This window comes from Zingiber officinale, chromosome 5B (assembly GCF_018446385.1).
Source record: "Zingiber officinale cultivar Zhangliang chromosome 5B, Zo_v1.1, whole genome shotgun sequence".
Lineage (NCBI taxonomy): Eukaryota > Viridiplantae > Streptophyta > Magnoliopsida > Zingiberales > Zingiberaceae > Zingiber > Zingiber officinale.
In genome coordinates, this window is record NC_055995.1 from 39,674,835 (window position 1) to 39,700,230 (window position 25,396).

The 25,396-nt window shown below is 38.9% G+C and overlaps 1 non-coding gene across 1 annotated transcript; it reads right to left on the reverse strand.

Moving 5' to 3' along the window:
* Positions 1 to 333: 333 nt before the first annotated feature.
* On the reverse strand, positions 334 to 441 carry LOC121988185. The gene has a single exon (XR_006113924.1). It is a non-coding gene; the product is annotated as a small nucleolar RNA R71 (small nucleolar RNA).
* Positions 442 to 25,396: the final 24,955 nt, after the last annotated feature.

The window sequence follows — 25,396 nt, forward strand, 5'->3', positions numbered from 1 at the left end:
TGCATGAGGGCTTCGGTCTAGCATCACTCAATCACCGATTGAAGCCAACAATTTTGAAAAAAAGCCTATAGTAATCCACATGGTCCAGCAAAATCAATTTGGAGGAGGGCCGCACGATGATCCAAATCGTCACTTGGAGCTTTTCTATGAGATTTGCAGTACTATGAAAGTAAATGGGGTCCCTCCAGAAACAGTAAGGTTACTCCTTTTTGGATTTTCCCTAAAAGATAGAGTCAAGCAGTGACTTAATTCTCTACCCGCAAACAACATAACATCTTGGGATCAGTACGAGCAGAAATTTTTGGACAAATTTTACCCGCCAAGTAAAACTGCACACATGAGGAATTTAATTGCAAGCTTCAAACAGATAGACTCAGAATCGCTATTTGAAGCATGGGACAGATACAAGAATATGCTAAGATAGTGCCCCCATCACGGCATTGAGAAGTGGTTGGTGCTACATATGTTCTACAATGGAATCAACTATCACATGAAGGTGTCCCTCGATTCTACAGTAGGAGGGGCATTAATGAACAAGAGTCTTGATGAAGCTGAAGAGATCATAGAAAATGTGACACAAAACCACCATCAGTGGGCAGTTGAACGATCTAGAGGTTCTTTCTCTGGGAATCTAATAAAGGCATCAGGAAAATTTAACATAGATGCAGTCACGCTCATGTCTACAAAGTTGGATGCTCTGACCAAGAAGCTTGAGACCATGGGGAACAACACAACCAATGCAATAGCATGTGTTTGCAAAATTTACGGAAGTTCGGATCATGCTCAAGATACTTGCCCCCTAGGACCAATACAAGCACAAATAAACCAACTTGAGCAATGCAATGTGATAGTCAGTTATAACCAAAAGCAAAACAATCCCTACTCCAACACATACAACCCTAGGTGGAGGAACCACCCAAATTTTTCTTACCGGGGCAATCAGGATCAAGGACCAGCAAAACAAAGTTACCAACTTGGGCAACAAAGCTACCCACCTAGACAACAGATTTATCAACAACAGCAGCCTTCACAATTGTCTAGAATCGAAAAGATGCTTGAAGAAGCTCTCTTGGAGAAAAAAAGAGATGAAGAATGAAATTAAGCAGTTGAATCAAAGATTGGAGAATTCTGAAGCCTAGTCCTTTTCAAGAGCACCGGGAGCATTTCCAAGAAAGCCTGACATAAACCCGATGGAACATTGCAACCACATTGAGCTGAGGAGCGGACAGACTTTGGGAGACTCCCAAATGATTGCTCAGAAAGGAATTGACTCAGAAGAAGAACCCTCTCCTCTTATGCCTAATTTGGTCCAGAACAAGGATAGGGAGGAGATCACCAAGAAGGTCAAAGGGACTCTTCCACTTCCCCCACAAAATCAGACAATTCCTTTCCCCCAGAAACTAATTACATCCCAAAAGGATGAAGAGTTCCACCAATTCCTTAAGAAGATTAAAGAAATCTGCATTAAAGTACCTCTGATAGACACATTGCACCAAATGTCAAAGTTCGCCAAATTTTTAAAAGGTATTCTATCTAACAAAAGACAGAAGGGAGACTTCGAGACTGTGGCATTGACAGAGAAGTGCAACGCTCTACTCATGGCAGATATTCCCCCAAAGCTCCAGGATCCAGGAAGTTTTTGTATACCGTGTAAAATTAGCCCTAAGCTCATAAAAAAGGCTTTCTGTGACTTGGGAGCGAGTGTTAGCCTACTTCCATACTCATTATGTAAGAAGCTAGGGCTCCAAAACATCAAATTTACTACCATAACACTACAATTGGCTGACCATTCATGTAGATACCCAATGGGTATAGTGGAAGACGTGCTAGTAGAGGTAGGAGGATGTATCATTCCCACATATTTTATTATCCTAGACATGGAGGAGGATCTCAAGATCTCAATCATCCTTGGAAGATCCTTCCTCACCACCGCTGGAGCCCTCATTGATGTGAAAAATTATAAGTTATCCTTGGAGATTGGTAAAGAAAGATTAGAATTTGATTTATCTGATTCTCCTAACTACATCTCCTCTTCTCAGGGAAATTCTAGCAAGATGAATATACACAAAGCTGACGATTGCAGTTTCCAAGAGAGGTCGCCTCGAACAAGAAAAGAGAAGTACATCTGTCTTGCACGCGTGAAACTGAAGATGTAGACTGGAGCATTAACCCTAGGAGGAGAGTCATGCTTCCATGGGTTTAGTCCACACTAACTGATATGGGGTCGATCTAAAGACCTAAAACAAGCGTTTCTTGGGAGGCAACCCAAGGGTTTTTGTTTTAATTTTTTAACAATTTATCATTCTATTTAGTTCAATGAAGTTTTTTTTATTGTCGGATCTTTGTTTTCAGGATGTGTATAACCTCCACGAGCTAGCCATGATCGTTTCATGGGTGTGTAGGCGTCAGAGGACTACGCGTGTAAGAGAGTCGGTCGTATGACCTCGCACGGCAGTGTGAAGCTAACAGAGGAAGAAATGCCAATGGTCGTGTGACCCGCACGGCCGTGTGGCTTGTGCAGAGAAAGAACAATACACGGTCGTGCCGAATGGCACGGCTGTGCGAAGTCACTAGAGGGGAAGAGGGCACAGGCAGTGCAGATTTGGCACGACTGTGTGATCGCGGCCGAGAGGAGAAAAGAACAAGTCGTGTCAACTGACACGGTCGTGCCAAGCAATCAGGAGGAGGGCGTGCAGATTCTTACACGGCCCAGCCCAATTCCACTCCTATTATGGCACAGATGAGCAGAGGCTTACACGGTCGTGCTGCCACCATCATCTCCTTCCTCATACCCCCTTCTCTTTCCATCCTCACACAAGTTTCCAAAAGTGCTACCACCCATCTCCCACATTCATCTCATTCAAATCTACCTCTCTTGTCATCCGTGATGTCAAATATCATCAAAGGGAGCTCTCATCAAAGGAAAGGAAAAGAGTTGTTGGTTATCTCAAACAAGAGGAATGCACGCTTCAAAGGTATATCTAACAACTTCGCCATTACTTTCTCTAGTGATGAACAATTGCATTGTTATTACTCTTTATCCAAACGTTCTATTTTGAGCACTAGGTTTATGGACCAAGAAACCTTGGAGGTGCTGGGGTTTAGGAATGATATTGATTGGTTGCTTGATAAAATAGGTTAGACTAACGTAATGACCATGAAGTACCCAACTTATCCTCGTATCATTTTGGAAATTTTAAGCTCCATCACTGTTGATAATGTTCAAGGAGGAGGAAAATTAAAATTTTGTTTATTTAATGATGACTATAAATGGAGTCTTGAGGATTTTAATGTATGCTATAATTTGCCTAGGGATGGATCTTACATAATCCTATATGCGTTTGAAAATTCAAATTTATAAGAGTAAATTGGTGGACGGTCTTGCTTTAATTCACATGTTTCTAATGGCACTAGTATCATTAACTCAATTTTTCGATATGCCCATATGATGATGAGGAACATGATATTTAGAAGGGGCGGTAAAGAAGGAATTGTAAGACTTTCAGACTTGTATTGTTTATGGGCAATGATAGAAAATGTGTCTATTAATTCTTGATATTTCTTTTTAAGACACTTGATAACATTAAGAAAGGCTTCTTCCTCTGCCCCCATTGTTTTAGGAAGATTGCTTTCTCATATTGCAGAAGTACTAGGTTATGATCTGATTGGTCTTGAAATGATTGAAGATGTTTCTCGAATGGATTTAAATTTTTGTTTAACCACTCATTTGATTCTCCGAGAGAAATATGGGTATAGTCTTGTGATTAAGGATAGTCTTCCCCTTAGCTTGCCCAACCCAGCTTTGACCACGATCCATGTTAAGGAGAATTGGCGTTTGACTTTAGCAAAGCAACATATTAACCCGCCTCCAACCTCCCTTCCTAGAAATATGCCTTCGGTTAATAGAGATATTTTGCAATTCGATTTCCAAGAATTTCGTCCTATTATTAACTCACTTCATCATGACTTGGAACAAACTAATAGATTGTTTACTAGAAATTTTTGCATGAAGGATGAGCAATTTAAGCACTTGCAGGACTATTTTAGGAGTGAAAGAGATTTATGCACACGAATGCTTGAATTCATGGATGCTCATAGGAAGAGAATGGCTTGGAATGAGGATTTTAGGTGGTATATGAGGAATTTTCAGTGTAGTATTGACGAGTTGTTCTCGTATCATAAACAAGTTAGGGAATTGAGATGGATAGTTGAGTCTTATACTAAGCTTCTCGACCTCCCTGACCTTCAGCCTCATCTGCCATTTTGATTTCATTGGGACGATGAAAAATCTAAGTCTGGGGGGTGTTGTGTTTGCACAACCTGTGTCGAGTCCTTTTCTTTTCTTTCTTTCTTTCTGCAAATTTATTTAGTTTGCTTACATTTCATTTTTATTTTTTTTAGTTTCATATTTCAACTTGCATCTCATTTGCATTTTCTTTTCCCACTTATAGTTTTGAGGCATATTTGAGAGGTGTTGTGTTTACACAACCTGAGTCATGTCGAGTCCTTTTCTTTTCTTTCTTTCTTTCTACAAATTTATTTAGTTTGCTTGCATTTCATTTTAATTTCTTTTAGTTTCATATTTCTACTTGCATCTCATTTGCATTTTCTTTTCCCACTTATAGTTTTGAGGCATATTTGAGAACATCAAACCCTCTACTTCCTCTGCTGACTTGTCCAATAGTAAAATGACTAGCACGTGTATTTTCTTAGTTCATGTGTTGTAGAAATAGTGTTAGTATGTTTGGTATACCTCCTTTCTCTATCTTTAGTAGCATGAAATAAGCTAAGCATTGTACGGAGTTTAGTATAAGTCTTGGCCTAACCTTAAGGATCTTACTTTCACTTCACTTAAGTACTTAAGCTTGAATAGTAGAAATATTTTGAAATAGTTATGATTCATCCAATTTGCTTAGTACTTTTGTTCCCATGGGGATTCCATAGTTACATTTTGGTTACTAGATGACCTCGGATCATGGAAGCTTATTTGGAAAAATCTAAATCCCAACATATGCATCTGGCATTTGTGATTAGTGCTACACACCAAAAAAAAAAAGTTGAAAAGCGATAAAAAATAGTTGTCGTGAGTGGAAACTAACAATTTACCCCTTTGAGACCGAGTTAGATTACTGGGAAAATAAATATTATGTTTCTCTTGATTCCAAGTAATATCCTTTGAGGCCTTGTGTGATTTAAGGAAAACGAACCAAGTATGTGGCAGGTAAGTGCTTATCACCGGGAACATTAGGAATTCAATTGTATGATGACTTAACTAGGACATAAAATTGAAACTTGAAGAGTTTGAGTTACTTATTGCATCGAGCACAAAGAACTTATGCTTAGGCCATACTTAGGTTACTCCACAATCATGCTTATTAATGAAACTAGTTGATAGAATTAGGCGAGTACACTAGGGATTATGATACACTATAGGAACTCATGAACATAGATTGCAGCATTTTGCTTGAGGACAAGCAAAGGTTCAAGTTTGGGGGTGTGATGTACGAAAATATTATGATCGTTTATGCATGCTTTAACGCACATTCACTTGCTTTATTTGTATATATTCTTTGTACGATCATCTCTCTTATCGTTTATTTAGCATTTTTACTCTTTTATCGGAGATCTACTCTTTATTTGGTTTTGTATTGACAGGGATAACTTTTGGAGCGAAAACGGCGATTGTCGATGCACCCAAGCAAAGCAGAGCATGGTCATGCACCCCTGCACGGTCGTGTGGCAATTCCAAATAGAGAGAAGAGCACGGTCGTGCAACCCTGCATGGCCGTGTGGCAATTCACCAAGAGAGACCTGAGCATGACCGTGCAACCTTGCACGTCCGTGCCTCACTACCAACAGCCAAGATCTACATGGTCGTGTGAATCTCACACGGCCGTGCAGTGCAACCCGAGCCAAAGCAAGACACGGCCGTGCAGAGATGGCACGATTGTGCCACTTTACCCGAAGACAAGAAGATCTTGGTCGTGCGGATTTTGCATGGCCGTGGCACGGGCCGTGCAGCGCCCGTACCCTAGCCTATATAAAGGCTTTTAGATCTTATTCTTGGGGGGAGGAGGCGAGCCGTAAAAAAGGATTTACGTTGGTGCCATTCCACGCTATCCCGGACTTCTGAGATCACCGTCATCATCGCATCAACTCCAGAAGTAAAGGATTGGACCCGAAGATCACTCGACATTATTGGATAAGCATCTTTTCTCTTTCTCTCTTCTCGTTTGAGGATTGTATGCTTACTTTTATTATGTCTTTGGGTTTTTCTCTAGCGTCTATGGAGTAGATCCCTTGTTCTAGGATTAGGGAGTAGTTGTGGATAGGGTTTGATGTAAGACTCATGTTTATGCCTTTACATATTGGATGATTTCGCTTGCTTTGTTTCTATTTGATATGCATGAGACTCGTTGAGATTATCTCGTCATATTGGTCGATTGTATAGGAATTGCTAATTTTGTAAAGAGAGGATCTTAGATCCTATACTCGATGGACCCTAGTGATAGGGGTAACCCGTTCACGGACATCTAGGATACTCCCTTGAAAGAAGAGGCAACTTCTCCACACGGAAGTAAGAGACCGAACCAAACTTCTATCTCTATCCTTAATGATATCGATTAGATTTGTATTCTTGTGATCTACCGAGGAGCCCTAGTGACAGGGGTTAACCATAACAGGATTTCACAGGGATCTTCTCTGTTTAGTGCTTAAGGATAGCAGTTTTAACTTTAGGCAAATGCATGTTGATTAACAATGAGGAAAAGATAGAACATGATACATCAGATTCCACCACAACAAACCGAACTCCTAGAACTCTTCCTAAGCCAAGTTAACCTTTCTCTCTTTTGCTAGTTCTCACGTCTACTTCCCCATTCCCTTTCCTCTTAGGAAATAGTTAACTTACAACCATCGATAGTTTAGCTAATTCTACGTGAACAATCTCTAGTACTTATAATCAGTCCTCGTGGGATCGATAATCTTTTATTACTTACGACATATCCGTGCACTTGTGGAAGCGTAACATCCATTCACCACCAGAAAGAGGATTTCATTCAAAAAGACCAGAAATGCATTAATAAGCATTCTCTCCTCTCTATTTCATGTATTGAGTTATAGATTACTATTCTTCTTTATCTCTTGAGTGTATTTACTTCTCCATGGTGTAGTTCTCTGAATTCTAGGATGTAGGGCGTAAGTGTGATGTGATGATATATAAACTATGGATTTAACTATTTCCTTATTCAATGATATGTTTATGCCTTATTTTTGTTTGATTAAATGTATGTGTGTGAATGTGATGAATTGCGGTGGATTTTATCACCTTGTAGAGGAGAAGGTTTAGATCATATGATTGTGGGGCCCTAGTGATAGAAGATATCCATTTAAGTATACTTTCTATAGTGATCCTTTTGAAAGGAGGCTAATTCACTACAAGGAGATAACTAATTAGAGGTAAATAACATTTTCTCAATTTAATATTATGATGTGACTTATATAATATAGATTGTATGACTAGGGGCTCTCACATGATAGGGGTATCTCTTTAACCAGACTTTCTAATATTACCTCTTTACTTAATTACTTTGAAATAAATGTAAACATGCTAATTAGAGGATTAATGGATTTTCCCTAATTTAGTGTTAGAAAGTAAATTGTGTAATCTAGATTGTATGACCACAGGGCCCTAGTGATGGTGTCACATAGGGTACTCCTTTAACTGAACTTTCTAGTGTAACATTTTTACATAATAACATTGAAATTGAGATAAGCACTCAAGTGTAACCTTCACGGATTCATATTGATCATTTGTATATAATCCCCACAAGTGCATAAATATGGAGGTAAGGAGGTGAACAAAACATAAGATATCAACTAGCATTATAGTGAAACCAAAATCTTAGAATCATTTTTCCCAAACCAATTTCCATCTTTGATCATTTGCTCTCTCTCCCTCTCTCTTATTCTCTTGAGCGCACTTGATTTCACACAGCTTTCAATCGTCTAGATAATTTATTTTGCAAACTTAACTAGTGCTTAATCAATAGTCTCTATAGATTCAATATTTTATTACTTGACAATATTCCATGTATTTGAAAATTAATATAACTAGTTTTTGCGTCATTATCGGGGATTATTTTGATTAACATTAGTTGATTATCAATTTAGTTAATCTATATGTCTTTCTTTCATGCAATACCTATTTTATCTCTCTTCTCTTGTCATATTTCTATTTCTGCAGGTCATAAACTTTCTTTGTAAGCTAGATGGATGTTCAAACTCAATGGTTCAGCCAATTTGATGTTGTGATTCTTTTTGACTCTTATTATGAGCTCTCTAGTGTAACATGACATGTGACCAATAATTATCTAATACTAATTGACCCCGTGTATAGAGTAGGTGGAGAAAAATATGGTGTCCTCCCTTACTACAATGAATGGCTACAAAATTAGCAATATTGTGAGGCTTGTGAAGGAATAGGGCATATAATAGAAAATTACAATAAGTCATGACAATTGAAAATTTTGAAATTAAAACCAACAATATTGTGGGATTTGTTAAGAAATAAGGCATACAATCAAAAATTACAACAGGTTGAAAATTTTGATGATTTTTTCTAAAACTCAAAACAACTAGGACAAAGAGGATGTTGGCATTAAGGCATCAATTGAAGAAGAAAATTTAGTTGTGTCTACCATTTTTATTGGTACTCCTATTGTTGATGTTAATCTTGGTACAATCTATCCTACCTATGATGATGCTATGGATAGAAGTGTAGAGACTTATGTTGTGGAAGCAATGCCTCAACAATCATTTTCTTTAGTTGTACAACCACTTGACACTATGGATGTTATAAGAATTAAACTCAACCATAACTAAAATGATATTCGATGATTTACTCACTTTCGTGATTGATGAAGGTAAAATTTCATTTAATATATCTGAAGCTACTCAACAATATTTTCTCGAGCATATTTGTGGTAGAACATAGTTTTCATAGCAATTAGATGGACATTCTAGTGACAACCATTTGAAGATGAACATATTTGATGAAGGCTTGAGACCTAGAACAAGCAAGTACGTTTCTCTTCCATGATCAAGATTTAAGATAGATGAAAGGTCATAAACCCTTAGCAAGAGGGTTCGAAAGTACCTTACTCCTCCATGAGTGAGGTTTATAAGATACTCCGTTAATGCCCTAATAAAAGAGGGAAGTGCAACCACCTTAAACCATGCGCTTCTAATTAAACCTAATAATGGGTCGAGCTTATGATTGTAAACAAGAACTTCTTAGGAGGCAACCCAAGTTCTTTCTTATTTTCGTTTATGTTTTTTTTTTATCTTGTTTCATAGTTTTAACTTTTTATTTTGTTCAATTTCAAGACTAGGAGCACCCACAAGATGGTCGTGACAGTCACCATGGGTGTGGAAAAAAGTTGGGAAGGAAATGGATGGTTGGCCATGCCCAAAAGGCATGGATGTGCCTCTTTAAGGTAGCCAACCGAACTCAACATAGGGAGGCCATGCCATTTCAGCATGACCGTGCCTTTTGTGTAGGAGGCTCCTATGACAAACACTGGAAGGCCATGCTTGATGCCTCAACAACTCTCGAGTCCAACACGGGCAGCTCATGCCATTTTGGCATGGTCATGCCTCTCTCAAAGTAGGCACCTGTGCCCATCATGAGCAAGTCATGCCATTTAGGCACAGCCATGCCTCACTGGAGGTGAGCCCCCCATGCCCATTATAGGCAAGATGTGCCATTTCGACACGATCATGCCTTCTTTGAGGTGAGTTGCTCATGCCCAACATGGGTAGGGTCGTGCCATTTTGACATGGTCGTGCCTCCCTTGATATCTTTTCTTTCTCCATTTTCACTAACTCAATCCTTCTTCTTGGTTTTCCTTGTCTAATCTTCTTTTTATAGGATTCAAAGATGAAAAGGAATGTGAATCCAAATAGAGTGGTGTCTTTAGCATATGAATGACTCAGATGTTTGGCACGCATCACTTGGTAATGCCCCTCACTTCAAACCTCCTCCATATTAGACATTTGATTTTAATTGGGATGGTGAATGAATTAAGTCTTGGGGTATATATATGTTGGGTTGGTGGTTAGTTTTTTTATGCTTCTCTTTGCATAATAAATTTTTCTTCTAGTTGCACCGTATATCATATCATTATTTGTTTGTTCCTTATAGCAAGATTTTAGCATGTTGATTCTAGTTATTTATGTTGTTGTGATATAGTATGCTAGTATGTCTTGTGATCTATTTTTTCCTATCCATAGTAGCATAAAGTGAGCAATATCTTTACTGGAATAGTTTGAGTGTTGGCCTAGTTTTAGGATCTCTTCATACTATGCTTGGCTTTGATGGTAGATATTTCTAAAAATAGTCATGATTTATAGAACTATACTAGTACTCTTGCTTCCTAGATGATCTCTCAACTATATTTTGGTTATTAGATAAACTCATAATCATGGCACTCGTTTGGAAAAATCATAATCCTAGAAATAAAAAAAATGAGATCAAGAAAAAGATTAAGTTGAAAAAGAAAAGCTTTTCACATGAAAAACAAAGAAAAAAAGAGGGATACAAAATAGTTGTCGTGGGTAGAAACTAAGAAGTTACACCTTTGAGATTGAGTTAGGTTACTAGAAAAATAACTATTATGTCTTTCTTGATACTAAGTATTCCTTTGAGACTTTGTGTAGTTTGATAGGGATAAAATTTGTGAGTGACAGGTAAGTACCTATCGCTAGAAGCCTGAGGAACACAATTAGATGACAATTTGACTAGTTTTGAAGATTGACACTTGAAAAGACTAAGCCACTCATTACACTATACATGGAGAACTTCTACTTATGGCACACTTGAATAATTTTGTATCATGCTCATCAATGAAACTACATGATAGGATTAGACCGATTCAATAGGGATTAAGACGTGTCATTTATACACAAATCTAAATTGTTAGTTTTTCTTAAGGACAAGCAAAGGTTTAAGTATGAGAATGTGATGTGTGTAAATTATGCATATTTCTAAGCATTGTTTGTTATATATTTGCTTGCATTTCAGGAGCATGATTTACATTCGCACACATTATTTCTATGTGATTTTGTTATTTCTACTCTTTTAGTTCGGACACTGCTCTTGGTGCCTTTCTGTTGATATAACATAAAAGTGGAGAGGAATTGGATTATAAAACCCTTGGAACATGGAGCTGGAGTAAGGAGTACACTCTGATAGTTTTCCATAACATAGATGTATTCCCTCGGAGGAACCAAGATGCAAAAAGAAGTGAAAAAGGGGTCTGTAGTGTCTGACATATCCATGCCCCTTGGTACGACCATGTCATTCTCCACAGAAACCAACATTTCTAGCAAATTCAACTGGCCATGTTATCTAACTCGAGCAATAGATCAAATTTTGAATGGACATAACTTTTAACTTGATTCAAACTATAGGGCACACAACCTATCAAAAGATAATTTCAATCTCTACAAGTTTGATTTAGAATGAAACTCGAGAAAACCTAGTCGAAAGGTCAAAAAACCTAGTTTGGCGGAGCCATGATACTCCAACAGATTGAACCAGATTTTGGATGATATAAATAGAAGGCTAGGACATATTTTTAGGTGATCGTTAGACCAGGGCCTCCGTCCCCTTCCTTGGATAGGGGTTTTCCCCTCTAGGGAAAACTCTAGAATAGCCATCTTTTTCCATCAAGACAATTCATCCACCACCGAAGCGAGGATTTCATCCAAGTAGACTAGCAATGTATCGATAAGGATTCTCACCTCTCTATTTCATGTATTGAGTTTTAGTTTGCTATTATTCTTTATCTCTTGGGTGTATTTCCTTTTCCATGGTATAGTTCTCTGAATTCTAAGATGTAGAGAGTAATTGTGAAGTGATGTTGATGTATAAACTATGAATTTAACTACTTCCTTATTCTATGATATATTTATGTCTTATTCTTGTTTGATTAAATGTGTATATAAATATGATGGATTGTTATAGATTTTGTCACCTTGTAGAAGAGAAAGTCAAGATTATATGAACTTGGGGCCCTAATGACAGAAGGCATCCCTTTAAGTAGACTTTGTAGAGAGATCCTCTTAAAAGGAGGTCAATTCTCTAAAAGGGGATAACTAATTAGAGGGAAATGAGATTTTCTTTAATTTAATGTTATGAAGTAACTTGTGTAATCTAAAATGTATGACTAGGAGCCCTCGCATGACAGGGACATCCCTTTAACCAAAATTTCTAGTTTTACCTCTTTACTTAACAACATTGAAGTGAATGTTAACATGCTAATTAGAGGATTTATTGGTTTTCCCCAATTTAGTGTTAGGGATGAATTGTTTAATCTAAATTGTATGATAGGAGGGTCATAGTGATGGTGTCACATAGTGTAACCCTTTAACCACACTTTTAAGTATTACCCCTTTACTTAATAACATTAAAATTGAGGAAAGCACTCCAGTGTAACCTTCACGGGTTCATATCGATAATTTGGATATAATCCCCACAAGTGCATAAACATGGAGATAAGGAGGTGAACAAAACATAGGACATCAACAAGCATCATAATGAAATTGAAATCCTAAAATTGTTTCCCCCAAATCAATTTCCCTCTTCTATCATTCTCTCTCTCTCTCTCTCTCTCTCTCTCTCTCTCTCTCTCTCTCTATATATATATATATATATATATATATATATATATATATATATATATATAATTCCCTTGATCACTCTTAACCTCACACAACTTTCGATCATCTAGATAACTTCTTTTATAAACTCAACTAGTGCTTAATCAACAGTACCTGTGAATTCAATATTTTATTACTTAATGATATTGCATTCACTCATGGATTGATACAATAATCTACGAGCAAGTCTAGCAACACTTGCCTCTACGCATATCCACATTAAGATATCCAAGAGAATACTTCGTTAAGTCATGTGTCGTATCCGTAACACCCCACCCTCCTCTCTACTAGTCTGTGAGGGTGGGACGTTACTGGACTATTAACTTTACTTAACTATTGTTGTCCACCTATTGATAGTTGTACTTAGAACTCTTTAAAAACTTGAAACATGCAATAAGTAACAACTGAAAACATAAATAACTCATCTATACATTCTACTAAGCATTTGTTCTCAACTAAAACTATATATCAATCTGAACATGCATGCAACAATAATACAACTCAAATAATGGAACTAATGTGCATAGCAATTTAAGTGAAAAAATTCTAAATACATAAAATCATTCTATGCGTAAACCATCAACATGAAAGAATAGTTCTAACAATGCAAAAAGAACATAATCCACTTAAATTTCACTAATAATCTAAATACAAAATTTTAATAAATTCTTTCAGAAAATCCCAAGGCTTCCATAGTCCATACTCACACATCCATCTAACATCTCCTTGTCGCCTTCCTTCACTATAGCTTTCCTTTCCCTTTATCTGCAGTAAGAGGAATATGCAACTATAAGCGAATGCTTAGTAAGCGCTATCTAACTCACAAAACTCGGATATGCATGTGAACAGGAAGAAATCTAAGAACTGAATGCTTTAAAAGAAATACTAATCATGCTCATCTAATAGCAAGGAAATCAAACAGACTGGAATGCTAAACATGTAAAGCTGCTCATGCTCATCTAATAGCAATAAGAAAATCTAAACATGTAAGAATAAAAAAAACTAAGCTTGCTGATTTTTTAAACTTATGGGAAGCTTATTCCATTTGTTCAAAGCTTATACTTTTATACTTCAAAATAATAATCTCTTGGGCCCAGGCTTAGTACCATTTGCGCGCTCCCTAATAGAAACTGAGGTAGCGAGCCACCAGTCCTACAAGGGTAAAGACCTTGGTCTTACCAGGGCCGAGACCTCGGAAATGGTCACTTGGATTTGTTTAACGACAACCTCGGAAGTCGGGTACTAGCCTCTTTAAGTAAAATATACTTGTTACTTGTTAATACTTCTAATAAGAAGAATGCCTCGGCAATTAAACAGCAAGCTAAAAAAAACTATTCACATTCATTTCAATAATATAGAAAACTAAACTAAACCATTTTCATGTTCACTGCCTAACCACCAAATCTGAAACCTGCAAGGCTCAAAATGATTCGGTCATGCCCTTTGAGGTAACAACATGTAGAAATCTAAACAGGAAAAATCTGAACTACATGCTAAAGAGGAACTGTATATGCTTATCAATTCAGCAAAAGAATATATCTGCACTTCTACTACGAGTTGTTCATGTCTAGTTACTAGTAACGAAACAAAAGAATTCTGGTTGCATACTAAAGAAACTGTTCGTGCCCCTTTCATGCCACAAACCTGTACTGCACAACAACTCAAAAGGGTTGTTCATACACCTCTAAAGAGTTTAATAGAACACCTATATTCCACATACAAGCAGATTCCAGGTTTTTATTTTTTTTTATTTTGGAGCAACAGAATTCCTTAAGCTAGCTACAGCAGAAATGAAAAGAGAAGACAAATCTCAGAATTACTCTCAACCCCCTAAAAACCTCAAGTCTGTACAGCATGTTCCGAAGCCAAGAGGAAAACTAAATCAAAATCTGAAAATACAAGATCATAAAACAGCATATTCCAAAATCTAAAGAAATCCAAACTATATGCTTACCCTATAAAATTCATTTCCTTTCTTTGAGCTTCACGGCAACAACTAAAAAAAACACAGCACCCTTCACAGCATGCTTCAGGAATCAAGAAGAACAAGAATCTGAAACTACTCCTACTACAGGTGAGAAGCACTTACCGGAATCCCTTGACTCACAGCCGAAATCTACTTCGAGGGCTTCGTAGAAACTCGAAATCTCAGCAACTTCTTCACGTCCACGCGTTCTCCTCGACGAGGTGATCACGATGGTGTAGAAGACTCTCGGATTTGGTCCTTGGCCATCCGTCGGAGACCAACCCTAGCTTCCTCTTCGTTTCCGCCCAAGGAGAGACATCGTCGCACGAGAGAGAGAGAGACGAGGAAGGGTTTAGGTCACGGGAAAATAATCCTAAGTTCCTCTCTTATCTCCCTTTATAACTAGGATATTCTGTTATCTATTACTACTTAAATTATTTTTTCCCTTTCTTTGATCAGCATGGCCCTGCTGGGTTCCTGGTCATCCGAAACAACTTAAGACTTTGCTTAACTAGAGGTCTCCGGTTTGATCCTCAGCCCAACCTCTTTTTGCCTCTAATTTGTTTCTTTTGGTAAAAATACCAAACGAACTCCAAAAATTACATAAAAATACTCTAAAAATTTCAAAAAATCTCTAAAATATTTCTAAAGCATTTCTAAATATTTATAAGCACTATTAGGACTCATAATGAGGAAATTTGGGTTGTTATAATTCCCCATATCTTATAAAAAGTTTATCCTCGAACTTAGAATAATTCTGGATATCTCTGTCTCATACTGTCCTCATGCTCCCTAGTAATTTCCTCGTGCTTCTGACTTCGCCAAATGACCTTCACTAGTGGTACCTCTTTGTTCCTTAGTCTCTTAACTTCTCTGTCCACTATCTGTGTAGGTCTGCTCTCATAGCTAAGATTCTCCTAGATCTGCACTGACTGAGGCTGAATCACTTGGCTAGGGTCGTGGAGGCACTTCTTTAGCATGGAGACATGAAATACATTGTGTATTGCTGACATATCTTGTGGTAAGTCCAGCTTGTAAGCTACCTTCCCAATCCTCTCTGTGATCGGATAGGGTCCTACGTAGCGGGGACTCAACTTGCCCTTTTTGCCAAATCTCATCACTTCCTTCATAGGAGCAACTTTGAGGAAGACTGAATCCCTTACTTGGAATTCAAGTGGCCTACGATGTGCGTCCGCATAACTTTTCTGTTTGCTCTGGGCAGTCTCAATTCTCTATCTGATCTTCTGGATAGCTTGAGTGGTCTCATCTATCATCTCTGTCTGAATTCCCAGCTCCACTTCCATTTCTTTCCTTTCACCTGGTTCCTGCCAGCAAATGGGTGATCTACACTTTTGACCATACAGTGCATCGTAAGGTGCCATCTTGATAGTGGCCTGGTAGCTATTGTTGTAGGCGAATTCAGCTAAATACAGATACTTGCACCAACTTCCCTTAAAATCTAATGTACAAGCCCTGAGCATATCTTCTAAAACCTGATTTACTCGTTCTATCTGTCCATCAGTCTGGGGATGGAAGGTTGTGCTAAACTTGAGTTTAGTGCCTAATGCATTCTGGACACACTCCCAAAAATGAGAGGTGAAGTGCCCATCCCTATCAGAAACAATCGACTTCGGGACTCCATGAAGTCTGATCACTTCCTTAACATATAGCTGTGCCAACTGCCCTATAGAGTGGGATACCTTGATGGCTAGAAAATGGGCAGACTTGGTCAATCTGTCCACTATCACCCATATCGCATCGTACCCATTAGTGGTTCTTGGAAGACCTGTTATGAAGTCCATGGATATTTCTTCCCACTTTCACTCTGGTATTGGGAGAGGCTATAGAACTCCTCCTGGTCTCTGGTGCTCTGCTTTGACCCTCTGACATGTCAGGCAGGTACTGACATATTTTGCAACATCTCTCTTGAGTCCAGACCACCAGAATCTCTGCTTCAAATCTTGATACATCTTGGTGGAACCAGGATGCATGGAGTATGGTGTACTATGAGCTTCTTCTGGAATCTTCTTTCTCAGTTCCTCATCATTGGGGACACAAAGGTGGCTCCCCTGATAGAGGATTCCACTGTCTGATACTCGAAACTCTGAATTTTCTTCTTTTTGTATCTCTTGCTTGATCTTTTGGATATCTGGATCTTCACTTTGCTTTCGCTGTATATCCTCAATCAGGGTTGACTCTAAGGTCAATGCAGAGAGTTGTCCATAAATAATTTCAACTCCAAAGTTTAACAGTTCCTTCTACAGTGGCAGTGCTAATGATGACAAGTGCATCAGAGTTGCACTGGACTTTCGACTTAGTGCATCCGCCACTTTGTTAGCTTTACCTAGGTGGTAGAGGATTTAACAGTCATAATCTTTAACCAACTCTAACCACCTGTGCTGGGTAAAGAAATACTTCAAGCTCTGATGGTCTGTAAAGATTCTGCACTGAACTCCATACAAATAATGTCGCCAGAGTTTTAGTGCAAAGACCACAGCTGCCATCTCAAGATCATGAGTGGGGTAGTTCTTCTCACAGTCTTTGAGTTGTCTGGAAGTATAAGCTATAACTTTCCCTTCTTGCATGAGAATAGCTCCAAGGCCCATCTTAGAAGCATCACTGTATATGTCAAAACTCTTGTCGCTATCTGGAACAATCAGAATGGGAGCACTGGTCAGTCTTTTCTTCAATGCTTGGAAACTTTGCTCACATTTGTCTGACCATTCAAACTTCTTGTTCTTCCTAGTTAGGGCTATTAGTGGAGAGGCTATCCTGGAAAAGTCCTCCATGAACTTTCTGTAATATCCAGCTAAACCAAGGAAGCTTCTGATTTCCCTGGCGTTCTTGGGTCTACACCAGTTGTTAACCGCTTCTATTTTGGCAGGGTCCACCTAGATACCTTCTTTAGAAATGATGTGACCTAGAAATGCCACCTGCTCTAACCAGAACTCGCACTTTGAGAATTTGGCATAAAGCTGCTTTTGCTGAAGGGTCTGCAGTACTATTCTCAAGTGCGTGTCATGCTCCTCTGGGGTTCTTGAATAGATCAGAATATTATCGATGAACACGATGACAAATTTGTCAAGGTATTCTCTGAACACTCTGTTCATTAAGTCCAAGAAGATTGCAGGTGCATTAGTCACACCAAAAGGCATGACTACAAACTCGTAGTGTCCATATCTGATCCTGAAAGCTGTTCTAGATATATCACTTTCTTTCACTTTCAACTGATGGTATCCAGAGAGCAGGTCTATCTTAGAGAACACTGTTGCCCCCTTTAACTGATCAAATAGATCATCTATTCTGGGAAGGGGGTACTTGTTCTTAATTGTCACTTTGTTCAGCGCTCTATAATCTATGCACATCCGAATAGATCCATCTTTCTTCTTAACGAACAACACTAGAGCTCCCCATGGTGAATGACTAGGACGGATGAAACCTTTATCAAGCAGCTCCTGGAGTTTTTCTTGTAGCTCTTTCAGATCTGTTGGAGACATCCAGTACGGAGCTTTTGAAATTGGCCTGGTGCCAGGTACCAACTCAATTTCAAACTCCACTTCTCTGTTGGGAGGTAGTCCAGGTAGCTCTTCTGGAAATACCTCTGGATACTCACAGACTACCCAAATGTCTTCCTATTTTGGTCCTTTTCGTTCTTCTGTATTTACAATGTGTGCAAGAAAACTAGCACACCCTTTAGCTAACATTTGCTGAGCTGTTAGGGAAGAGAGGAATATCTGGGTCTTCCTCTTCGGCACTCCCGTAAACTCAAAGGATGGTTCACCTTCTGGGCTGAAAATCACTTTCCTTCTGCGGCAGTCCACTGAAGTGATGTACTTACTGAGGAAATCCATACCCAAAATAACATCAAAATCCTGCATCACAAGGACTACTAAATTAACATATAGCTCTCGGTCTGAAATTCTGACTGGTATAGCCCGAAGCTACTGGTTGGACTCCATGACTTCTCGGAAGATAGGGTTGTCAAGAACTTGGAGTTCATGCTCTCTGTAGGCACCTAAAATTCCTTGGCAAAGGGTACTGATATAAAAGAATGGGTCACCCCAGTATCAAATAGTACAGTAGCTACATGCTAAAAAATAACTATTTGACATGTTACAACCGTGGAGGCACTAGCAGCTTCCTCTTTAGTGAGGGAGAATACTCTGGCACTGGCTGGAACTGGTGGGGCTTCCAACCTTCCTTGACTGAGCTGAGGTCCGTCCAGAGTTGCAGGCATGTAGTGTAACTGAGGCTTGTTCCTGTATTGCGCTGTCTATTGCTGAGGTGCTTTGAGCTTGTTAGGACATGCCTTAGCTAGATGCCCCTCTTGACCACACGAATAACATCCAGTCATACCCAAAAGACAGGCTCCTGGATGTACTCTTCCACATTTAGGACAGGGAGGGAACTTGGCCTGCTTGTTTGTTGGACCTCCCTTTTTGTTGCCTCCTGTATTCCATCATTTCCTTTTGTTATCTTTGCCCTTCAAGTTCTGCTTGCTTGCCTGGGGTTTCTGACTCCCTACTGTCATGTCCTCTATCTTCACCGGCTTGAGTTGCGTTTGTTGTGCCTTGATACTATTCAGATAGTGCTCAGCGACTAATGCCCTTGCTGACCAGCTCTTCACCAGTTTGTGGTCGGTGAGTTCCACTACTCACGTTAAGTGCTATTTCTGGCCTCAGCATTCGGAGCATCAGTCTGACTCGTTCTTTCTCTATACTTACTAGCTCTGGGCAGAGACGGGCTAGCCTGTTGAATCTCTTGACTGCTTCTTCTACTGGCAGGTCACCCTGTCTGAATTCTATAAACTCCTCATAATGTTTATTGGTGATCTGTTGACGGAAGAATTCTTCATAAAACTCTATCTCGAAGTCAGCCCAGCTCATCTGGTTGGCTACTCTCTTGCTCTTCACCCTCTCCCACCACATACGGGCATCTCCAGATAGGCAAAAAGAGGCACACTTGACCTTCTCGACCTCTGGCCAGTCAAGAAGCTCCATTGTGCTCTCCAGTGTCTTGAACCAAGCCTGGGCATCCCAGGGCTCAATCGTGCCTGAAAAACTTTCTGGCTTCAGCTTTAGCCACTCTATCAGATATGCTTCTTGTCTTTTAGGTGTTGTGGTGACTTCCAGGGCAACTGGTGGAACTTCAGTCACCACTGGGGTCTCCACAATGATAGTTGGGGGAGTGGGAGGGACTGGCTGCTGATTAGCCATCAGATTGACGATCACTTGTTGCTTCTCTGCCACTTGTCTCTGGAGTTGAGCAACAACTTCAGAGAGATTTGGTTCAGTTGCTCTGGGCTCTTCGTTCTCCTGTGCTTGGTCCTCAGTACGAGCGGTACAGGGACGTCCTCTTCTTGACATCTAGTCATGTAGAGAGAGAAAACCTGAAATTGTCTCTATACTCTCTAGGCATATAAATAAAACATAGAAAGACAAAAAAGAACTTTTACCTAGCTTAAGCACATATAAACAACTACTTCTAAAGATTTCTCTTTACTACAACAGGAAAGGCATACTAAAAGGAATTTAAGTACTTTCTTACTTGAAGACGGCAAGGCTGATGCTAATGTGTGTGTGATGCTGGAGAATGGGGACTGCTCTGATACCAACTTGTAACATCCCACCCTCCTCTCTACTAGTCTGTGAGGGTGGGACGTTACTGGACTATTAACTTTACTTAACTATTGTAGTCCACCTATTGATAGTTGTACTTAAAACTCTTTAAAAACTCGAAACATGCAATAAGTAACAGCTGAAAACATAAATAACTCATCTATACATTCTACTCAAGCATTTGTTCTCAACTAAAACTATATATCAATCTGAACATACATGCAACAATAATACAACTCAAATAATGGAACTAATGTGCATAGCAATTTAAGTGGAAAAATTCTAAATACATAAAAGCATTCTATGCGTAAACCATCAACATGAAAGAATAGTTCTAACAATGCAAAAAGAACATAATCCACCTAAATTTCAATAATAATCTAAATACAAAATTTTAATAAATTCTTTCAGAAAATCCCAAGGCTTCCATAGTCCATACTCACACATCCATCTCACATCTCCTTGTCGCCTTCCTTCACTATAGCTTTCCTTTCCCTTTATCTGCAGTAAGAGGAAAATACAACTATAAGCGAATGCTTAGTAAGCGCTATCTAATTCACAAAACTCGGATATGCATGTGAACAGGAAGAAATCTAAGAACTGAATGCTTTAAAAGAAATACTACTCATGCTAATCTAATAGCAAGGAAATCAAACAGACTGGAATGCTAAACATGTAAAGCTGCTCATGCTCATCTAATAGCAATAAGAAAATCTAAACATGTAAGAATAAAACAAACTAAGCTTGCTGATTTTTTAAACTTATGGGAAGCTTATTCCATTTGTTCAAAACTTATACTTTTATACTTCAAAATAATAATCTCTTGGGCCCAGGCTTAGTACCATTTGCACGCTCCCTAATAGAAACTGAGGTAGCGAACCACCAGTCCTACAAGGGTAAAGACCTTGGTCTTACTAGGGCCGAGACCTCGGAAACGGTCACCTGGATTTGTTTAACGACAACCTCGGAAGTCGAGTACTAGCCTCTTTAAGTAAAATATACTTGTTACTTGTTAATACTTCTAATAAGAAGAATTCCTCGGCAATTAAACAGCAGGCTAAAAAAACTGTTCACATTCATTTCAAATATATAGAAAACTAAACTAAACCATTTTCATGTTCACTGCCTAACCACCAAATCCGAAACCTGCAAGGCTCAAAATGATCCGGTCATGCCCTTCGAGGTAACAACATGTAGAAATCTAAACAGGAAAAATCTGAACTGAATGCTAAAGAGGAATTGTATATGCTTATCAATTCAGCAAAAGAATATATCTGCACTTCTACTATGAGCTGTTCATCTCTAGTTACTAGTAACGAAACAAAAGAAATTCTGGTTGCATACTAAAGAAAATGTTCGTGCCCCTTTCATGGCACAAACCTGTACTGCACAGCAACTCCAAAGGGTTGTTCATACACCTCTAAAGAGTTTAATAGAACACCTATATTCCACATACAAGCAGATTCCAGGTTTTTTTTTATTTTTTTTTATTTTGGAGCAACAGAATTCCTTAAGCTAGCTACAGCAGAAATGAAAAGAGAAGACAAATCTCGGAATTACTCTCAACCCCCTAATAACCTCAAGTCTGTACCGCATGTTCCGAAGATAAGAGAAAAACTAAATCGAAATATGAAAATACTAGTTCATAAAATAGCATATTCCGAAATCTGAAGAAATCCAAACTATATGCCTACCCTATACAATTCATTTCCTTTCTTTGAGCTTCACGGCAGCAACTAAAAAAAACACAACACCCTTCACAGCATGATTCGGGAATCAAGAAGAACAAGAATCCGAAACTACTCCTACTGCAGGTGAGAAGTGTTGGGTTCATCGGGCCGTGAAAACCGCTTTTTCGCGTCGCGGAAACCCCGAGTCACCCAAAGCCATGGATCTCGTGCAAAGATTCGTAAACAAAACTTTTCAAAAAACCTTTTTCTTGTACGAGTTTGTAAAAACTTTAGATCTACACTAAAGTTAAGATCATTACCCTTGTAGCGAAGCCCTTCGCGTTCCCTCTCGTCCAAGGTGCCGGATCTCTAGACCGTCAAGTGTACGGTCCTCTAGAAGTATCCACACGAACAATCCTTGATGGAGAAGACCAAACAAAGGTGTGCTAGCACCTTGTCTTGTTCGGCCAAGAGAGGAGGAGAGGGAGAAGAGAGAGCTCTAGAGGAAGAAGATGACTTAATCACACTTGAATGAAAAATGAATATTTTCATTCCCCACTAGAGTGGCCGGCCACATCTTGGAGGTGTAACTCTCCACATTAATTCCAATTAATGTGGAGACCATTAAGAGTTGTAACCCCCATGAGGTGGCACTCTAGGATGATGTGGATCAACACTATTGGTCCACATCTTGCCACCTCACTAAATGACATGGCAACAAGTGTAACCTCCTCATTTAATGTGGGCCGGCCACATTAAATGCTATGGAGGCTTGTAACCTCCATGAGGTGGCACACCTTGATGATGTGGAGCAATCCTATTGGTCCACATCTTGCCAACTCACTAGTGATGTGGCAAAAAGTCAAGTCAAACATGACTTTTTCTCTTCCTCTCAAATCAATTCAAACTTGATCAAATCTCTCTCATGGTTGATCTAATCCAACCATATGATTCAAGCCAACTTAATATAATGAATCTAATTCATTAAATTAAGTTGATTTAATGAGTCATAATCTAAATTAGACTCATTAAATACATGAATCAACTTGAGTCCAACTCAATTAGCCCAATTTGGATTACTCTTAATCCAATATGATTCATCAAATGAATCTAATCCTCTTGGTTCATCATATAAACCAAATCTCCATCTAATTGTCCTTAGTGTGTGACCCTATAGGTTCTTGTAACGTTGGCAATGCCCTAAACCCATTTAGGAGCATAAGTAATGAGCGGTATCTAGCAACACATCATTACTACCCAAGTTACAAGAATGTCGAGATCCGACATCACCTTGTGACTACCAATTGTGACTCCTCACAAAATATATTACATTGTCCTTCTATCCTAGACATCTAGATTGATCAATGTGAGACATAGACCGTGTCATCATCTAATCAATCTAAATCTTGAACTCCAAGTAGACTCACTCGATCAAATGAGCTCAACATCTAATGTTGACTCATTTGGGCATGGCCATGCACTTAGTTGTCTCACTCTATCAAGAATAGCGATGTCGCTCCCGTCATATGGGAGGGATAGATCACATCTATATCACTCACATCCCTCTGCATAATTCGTTACATATCCAGTAATCGCCTTTATAGTCCACCCAGTTACGGGTGACGTTTGACGAAACCAAAGTACATAACTCCTTATGTAGGGATCCATGGTGACTTCAGGTCCAAGGACTAATAGTCATACTAATAGCCACATGAGAAAGTATATGACACTCATATAACGATCCATGATACTTTCTCATGGCGGGTCATTCAGTATACATTCTCCAATGTATACCCATGTGTCAGCTTGATATCTCTATATCCATGACTTGTGAGATCAAGTCATCGAACTGACCTACATGCTAGTCTTATTGCATTAACATTGTCCCTGAATGTTAATACTCGACTAGGAATGATTTAGAGTAGTGTTCCCTATATCATCTCACTATCGATTCAACTAATCGATTGATATATGTATGAACCTTCTACTCAAGGACGTTATTATACTTAGTCTATTTGGCACTAATACAAATAAGTATAATAACCAAACAAATGCCTTTATTAATATACAAGAATATGATATACATGAGTGAAACACTTACCGGAATCCCTTGACTCACAATCGAAATCTACTTCTAGGGCTTCGTAGAAACTCGAAATCTCAGCAACTTCTTCACGTCCACGCGTTCTCCTCGACGAGGTGATCACGATGGTGTAGAAGACTCTCAGATTTGGTCCTTGGCCGGCCTCTAGAGACCAACCCTAGCTTCCTCTTTGTTTCCGCCCAAGGAGAGACGTCGTCGCATGCGAGAGAGAGAGACGAGGAAGGGTTTAGGTCACGGGAAAAAAATCCTAAGTTCCTCTCTTATCTCCCTTTATAACTAGGATATTCTGTTATTTATTATTGCTTAAATTATTTTTTCCCTTTCATTGATCAGCACGGCTCTGCTGGGTTCCTGGTCATCCAAAACAACTTAAGACTTTGCTTAACTAGAGGTCTCCGGTTCGATCCTCGGTCTGACCTCTTTTTGCCTCTAATTTGTTTCTTTTGGTAAAAATATCAAACGAACTCTAAAAAATACATAAAAATACTCTAAAAATTTCAAAAAATCTCTAGAATATTTCTAAAGCATTTCTAAATGTTTTTAAGTACTATTAGGACTCGTAATGAGGAAATTTGGGTTATTACAGTATCTCCACTTTGGTACTAGCTGAAGGAGGGAGGCAAAGCGATCCTAGAGAGGATCCACGGTTCAATTTGGTACCCAGCTGCGCATGCAAGGCAACCCAATGGTATGAAATGAAGTGGACGGCAGCAATAATGCCATTGTTTGGGGGCTAGAAACCTCATTTCTAGAAAGGGATAACAAGTATAGCATTGGAGGTGTTCCAATAGAAATAATTGCTCACTAGAACAGTAGCCTAGGGCGGCAGAAGAAGGGCTAACGGTGGCTAAAATTTTTTCCAACAGTTGATGTCAGTGACCAATCAAGGATGCTGCTAACTGTACTCCAGTGACAGCTGTGCTATGGCGGTAGCTGTTGTAGGATCGTAAAGATGCTAGAGGGGGGGGGGGTGAATAATATTCATCACTTTTTTAAAAATCATGAGAATAAGAAGTGAAAACTAAAACAATCGCGAACTCAAGTTTCTTTTACATGGTTCGTATCCTTCGATGACTCCTACTCCAAGGCTTGGACTCACTGAGTACTTTTGTTGGACAATAACTATAATCACAAAATTATTACAAAATCATGTACAATGCAGTAATTAAATTATACCAACCACAAAATAATGAAAACTTGATCGTTGGTTGTTGGAATAGCTTTTCGATATCCCCGAAACCTTTTCAAAGCAATGTGTGAGTATAAAAGTTATAGCAATTGATGCACTGAAGTTTCTTGTCAAAGTTTCTTATAT